Raw genomic sequence first — 6,363 nt, forward strand, 5'->3', positions numbered from 1 at the left:
ACCAGAATCCCTTTCCAGAACAGTTACAGAACATCCTGATGACAACCTCAAGTCCTTCCCTCAAACATGACATATAAGGAATCCCTCCATGCTGCTCTCCTTCTCCATAAACCATTCAGTTCTGCTGAAACAGAAAATACAGCTCAAATGCAAAAAATACAGCTCACTATGAGAGGACACCATGTCCTTGGGTACTGGAATTAAGATCATCCAGACTCATATCATGGGCCAATGGAAGACCATTAGAAGAATTAACTTTCAGTTCTAACAGGAATCAAACCAGAAATTAAAAAAAAAAAAAAAAGAAAAAGGGAAAAAAATCCCACCCACAAACCTGAAAACCCCACAACAATTTAAAGAGACAAGTTTACTTCCAAGTATAGGTATTTTAAGCTCTCTTAGAATAAATAATTTTCTATATTTCTTTGATTCTACTTGCACTCCTCCCCTTTATGAAATAATATGATTAATATATAATTCAATTCAGTGACATAAGTCTCCATTCTCTGCAGGAAAATAAGTTGCATTCATTTCAAACTCACTGACACTGGAAAATAACTAGCTGGGATGTATGGGAGAACAAACTACCATTAAATGTCAGAAAATATATGTGTTAAATAGTAGAAGCCAAGGAACAGCTATTAGGTATATTTTGTATTGCATTAATGCTACAGGAGCCTGCTAAAATTGGGCCACTTTCAACCAGATACTGCAAAACCAGTAGAAGGCCATCCCCCCACTGCCCCCTAAACAGACAAAACATAGGAAAAGGGAAGTATTTGCTCTAAGAGTAGGGTCTGCTGAAGGAAAAGATGGAGGACTAGATCAAATAAAGGATTTAGGAACCAAAACTAGAACTTAAGTGAAACCGAGGTACTGAATGCCAAAAATACACCCCAGCTCCCCTTTCTCTCCTCCCCAGATAAACTGCAGACAAACCCTGAGGACAGCACAACTCATTAGGCAACTTCTTACTCTGTAGAGTTCTCCTCATACCTTGAAATCTTGTCTCAGCAGTGAGGTGCCCTAATATCAACAGTAAGGTGATGAAAGAAATTAGGTCCAACTTACTAGACAGCTCACTAGTATGCCTATCAGATTAGGCTCTGGAGCCACCAGCAAGGAAGAGGGACACGGCTTGATGGAGAGAGAAGGCAGTAGGAAGCCACAAAGGCAATACGGAGAGTTCTGGAGAAAAAGGGTAGGTCAAGAAGCACCGGTGGGGTGAGGGTGATGGTGGAGGAGGCAGAAGGAATGGCCTGGGGACAGTGAGACAGCCTCAGCAATACAGAAAGGAGATAAGGCACTGAAGAGAGAAGGGGGCAGGGGTGAATCTGGAGATCTAGAAGACAAAAGGAAGACTGTAAATGCTGGCTGGTGAGAAGTTAATAACCACAGCTCTCTCGATGCCGCCAGCTCTGCTTCTGTACAGGTACAGAATGGCACTGGCCACAGCAGCTTCAGGGTTATTTCTCAATCAATTTAGAACATAACCTGGAAATTACATATTCTTCTGGCTTAACCGCAAACAGGACTAAATGCTAAAGGTGTTCCTAGAGAGTGCCTAATAAATGCTCACTGTCTCTGCTCTCCACAGATCCTATCTTGGCAATTTTTTACAGAATGTGATGGTTATCTCAAGGGCTTGTCTAGAAAGTGTCAGCCTAGGAGACTCAATTGTCTCTGAACCACCAGACTGTTCAAACTCATCTCTCACTTTCCACACATGCACCCTGACACCCCAGGGGAGGAATGGAAGTTGCTCTCGGCAGCTCAGAGATATTCCTGTCCCTATGGCAGTGGATCTGGTTTCAGAGGTTGCTGTCTCCCTCAACCTGAAGTTTGGTTTTGTCCCATGACACTCTAAACCAAATGCAAAAATATATGGCTATAAAGAAGATACAAGCTTCTTCCAAAAATGTTCATAGAATCATAGAACAGCCTAGGCTGGAAGGGACCTCAAAAGATCATCTGGTCCAGCCTTTTGTGGGAAATTGAGCCTAGATGAGATTACTAGCAACTTGTCCAGTCACATCTTGAAAACCTCCAGCGATGGGGACTAGCACGTTCCTGGGGAGGTTGTTCCAGTGAGTGATTATACTCACTGTAAAGAATGTCTTTCTTATATCAAGATGAAACTTCTCTGGTGCAACTTGTACCCATTGCCCCTTGCCTTCTCCATGTGGCTCCTTGTGAAGACAAAGCCTCCACCCTCTTTGTAGCAGCCCTTTAAGTGCTGGAATACCCTGATGAGATCCCCCCCGAGTCTTCTCTTCTCCAGGGAGAAGAGACGCAAGTCTTTCAGTCTTTCCTCACAGGGCAGGTTCTCCAGCCCTTTGATCATCTTAATGGCCCTCCTTTGGACCCTCTCCAGTCTGTCTGTGTCTTTCTTGAATTGCAGAGACCAGAACTGGACAAGGTATTCCAAGTGTGGGCTGAGAAGTGCTAAGTAGAGTGGGATGATCATGCCTCCTCTGCTAGTAATGTCTCTGCAGATGCAGCCCAGGATCCAATGTGCCTTCATTGCTGCAGCAGTGCACTCATGACTCGCATTCAGCTTGTTGTCCACCAGGACCCTCTCAGCGAGGCTGCTCACCAGCCACACAGATCCTGGCCTGTACTGGGCTCTTTGGTTATGTTGTCCCAGGTGCAGGACCTTTCACTTGTCTTTGTTAAACTCCACACAGTTCTTGCTAGCCCACTCTTCCAGCCTGTCCGGGTGTCTCTGTAAGATGGCTCTCCCTCCTGACACATCCACGTCAGCACCCAGTTTAGTGTCATCAGTGAAGCTGCTGAGGGTGCTTTCAATCCCACCATCCAGTGTTGAACAGCGTGGGGCCTGGTATCGATCCCTGGGAGACCCCACTTGTGACAGACTGCCAGCCTAAGTAAAGACCATTGATCACCACCCTCTGAGTGTGGCCTGTAAGCCAATTTCTTACCCATCTCGCAGACCACCCATCTATCCCTATCTTGCCAGTTTGTCTTATTTGTTTTAATCTAGATCACTACACAGACCTGACAGTATCACAAAAGCCATTGAACTGGCATGAGAGAGGCAGCAGTGACATCTCCACTGGGATGTCAGCCTGCTGCTGAGTCACAGACAAATCCCAAAGTTTTGATACTGTAGGTTTATCTCACTGTTCAGAAATTCATTCTGCCAGCTAGGCACTGAAAAGCGAGGCATGCTGTGACACCAAAGTCTTTCATTGGCTCTAGCTGTTTTAAGTGCCTTGCCAAAAAAAGGACATGGTCAATCATGAGGAAAAGTTGTACAAATGAGTCATGAAGCTTATTTCGTGTGGGATTACTGACTGTAAACAAGAATAACAGTGACTGTATGCTACCTGGTATTTGTACAATAAGCCATGGTCTTGTCTTGAGGTTTCCAATGGCCACTCTTATACAAATAACAAATCATAATACCATGTTTATCACAACAGTAAGTCAACTATAATGACCATAAACGTAACTCAATCTTCACCTTGGCTAAACCCTGTTTCTTTCATGGTTATCTCATACATTTGTTCCCTATTTTGTCTATCTGTTGCCTCATGTTCAAAATGTAAATTACCAGCTTTCTAAAATAGGATATTTTATTTCTTTTTTACTTTATATGCGCTGCCTTGCACAAGGGGGCTCTGAATTTTAACTGTGGAGCTTTCTAAGCCTACTGAAATTCAAATAAATAATACATAGCTTTCCATCGTTCTACACTTTCTGACTGCTCAGTTCTACCAATTGCTTATCAAATCCAGGCCACATGCAGAGGAAAAAAAAAGACCCAAAATGAAAACTACTTGTGAAGGAAGTCCAAAACAGGTGAATAAGATCTTCTTTGACCACAGTTGCTCAGTTCAATGTGTCTAGTCTCAGCTATTTGCAGTTATAACTGTAATAAGCACATTCTGTGAGAAGATACTTGAATTTTGGCCTGTAACACAAGGAAAAGGAGTTAGATTGCCAAGAGGAGTTTTGCAAACATGGGCTTGTTCTAGTGGCTCTGGTTTGGGCAGCATTTCCAGAGGGGCTGCAGAATGGGCTTCCATACATAGGACTGTACTGACACTGACAGTTGGATATGTTGTGATATTTATGTTGGAGTATGATAGAAGTTAGAAGTGCACATTTTGCTTTCTGAAGTAGCAACCAGAAATGTCAGTATCACATGTTATTTAATGATTAATGTTAGAGGAAGGAGATGCATGCCTGACATTTTTAAACTGGTATAACAAGTTTTCACAGCGCAGAGGAGGGAAGTTCTCCATAATAGATAGTAATGGACTGTGTACTTGGAACTGTGCACCATAAATTTCCCCACCTTCAGGACAGAATGTGTCAACACACAGTTGCTCTCCTAGAATAAAGTCAGTGCTGGGATTAGCAGTCAGTAATGTTGAAGAATGAGGAAAGAAGAAAAAACATCCAAATGATGATCAAAAGGACAAAATCTCTTTCAGACACACCTGGGGTAGAAAAATGTGGACAGAGCACATTTTTAATGTGAGATTAGACCTGATATTACAAGGTGCTGAGAGTAAATGAAGAAATAAAGAAAATAACACTGTGGAGCTGACAAAGCCCTGGAACTGTAAGATCTTCCTCAAGGTGATGTCCTACTTAGCAAGGAGAGCTTTAGCTCAGGCAGGGTGAGTTAGCATATACTTAAGTATAATGCTGTAAGAATAATACACTGAAGTTATCTAACAAACATCCCACATTGATGAATCTCAAAGCACTCTGCATCTGCGTATTGATGTTTCCACACTGGAAATCAGTAAAGTACATGCTTGCCTTTAAGTATATTCTTGAATTAAATGTTTCCTGAAGAAAGATGTTCTCCTTAACCAGGGTCTACATGCTATATGTAGTAGATACCATTCCCACTTTGCTCCTTGATGAAATAAGGCACTGCCCTCTCCTGTACTATTGTGTAACAGATATTACACAGAACAGTCATATGATCCTATACCAAGTTGTTGGCAGAGCCAAGAAAAAAAAATAGAGGTGGGATTCATCTAGTCTAACATTAGCAAGCTATAAAGTAGGCCTCCAGTCAAGAGAGACACGTAGGACTCTGGTCAGGCTTTACCACACTACGACAACTGATGACACACTTCCTCACAAAGTGATTTGTCCAACCTGTCTTAAGCCGGTGGAGATTCCCTATCTCTCTTGGCTGTAAAATGACCAGACAGCTTAGATTAGAGACCAGCTTTAAAATAACCAAAAATTACCTCAGGTAAATCCCTCTTTTGGGGATCTCAACCATTTGCTCTCCTCCTGGACACCACTCCTGCAGCTCTGGGCTCTGGAGGACGCTCAAGATAAAGCTGCAGACTGGGGACAGTGTTACCATTTCCCAGCTCTTGCTGACCCACGTTGCACAGCTCCCCCTTCTTGGTTCCGTTAAGCCATTTATTTTGGGTAGGGTCGCATCTTTTTGAAACATCGCCATCTTCCATGCATTGAGGTACTTCCTGCTCTAGAAGTATTTCTGCCACCACAGCATGGGTGAGAAATAATGATTTCTGAGAATGGCTTGAAACTTTTACAGTGTAATATAAATCAAATTGTTAATGTGATGGCTGCCATGGCCTTGCGCAATGAAGGAGGGAGGAGACACGATTACTTGATAAATACCAGCGAGTATGATGGTATATTAGCAATAAATAAGAGTACAAACAGGCAGTATTTGTTACTGAGCTGTTAAACATACGGGTGGCACAGATTAACAAGGCACACAAACGCCATTCTTTTCCTCACTGAAGACATGGGCCCGAGGGGGAGGCAGGGGGTTGTGCCAGCCGTTTTTGACCCTCGTTTTTCACCCCTTTTACCCTCAGCATTTCCCAGTAGCTCAGTGGAGGGACAAGCCTCACAGACACTAGATCCAACACAATTTATGCCTCACGATCGGGGCCGTCCCTGCCGCCCTGAGGTGGGGCAGTCAGTCAGAAACCCAGCCCCAGGCAGGGTTTTACCTCAGGGTTCTCGGACGAAGCCAAAGGTACCTCTTCCCCCTGGCCCACTGCGAGCCGTCATGGCGCCCGGCTCGCCTCCCTTCCCGCCCTCCCCGGGTGGCTGTGGAGACCCACGACCCCCACGCCGCTGGGGACCGCTCCTCGGCGGACCCGACTCAGGCAGCGCTTTGGGCGCGGAGACACGCGTTTAAACCGCGCTCCGGGGGATTATGTGGCAGCACAGCGAAGCCCCTCAGATCAGACCGCACCTCAGCCTACCGCCCTCGGCCGCCCGGCATGGAAGGAGGGAGGAGTGCCGGCCGTATGCCCTGCCCAGAGGGCCCGGGACAAAGGCGACCGTCCCGCCCGGGTGAGGCGGAGCCGTGACGGGGCGCCG

General features: G+C 45.0%; 1 protein-coding gene across 1 annotated transcript in view; it reads left to right on the forward strand.

Annotated features, from left to right (window-relative positions):
* DHTKD1 (dehydrogenase E1 and transketolase domain containing 1) overlaps window positions 1-6,363 on the forward strand; it is a 206,926-nt gene that overhangs the window by 67,313 nt on the left and 133,250 nt on the right. The window lies entirely within an intron of this gene.

This window comes from Accipiter gentilis, chromosome 11 (assembly GCF_929443795.1).
Source record: "Accipiter gentilis chromosome 11, bAccGen1.1, whole genome shotgun sequence".
Taxonomy (NCBI): domain Eukaryota; kingdom Metazoa; phylum Chordata; class Aves; order Accipitriformes; family Accipitridae; genus Astur; species Astur gentilis.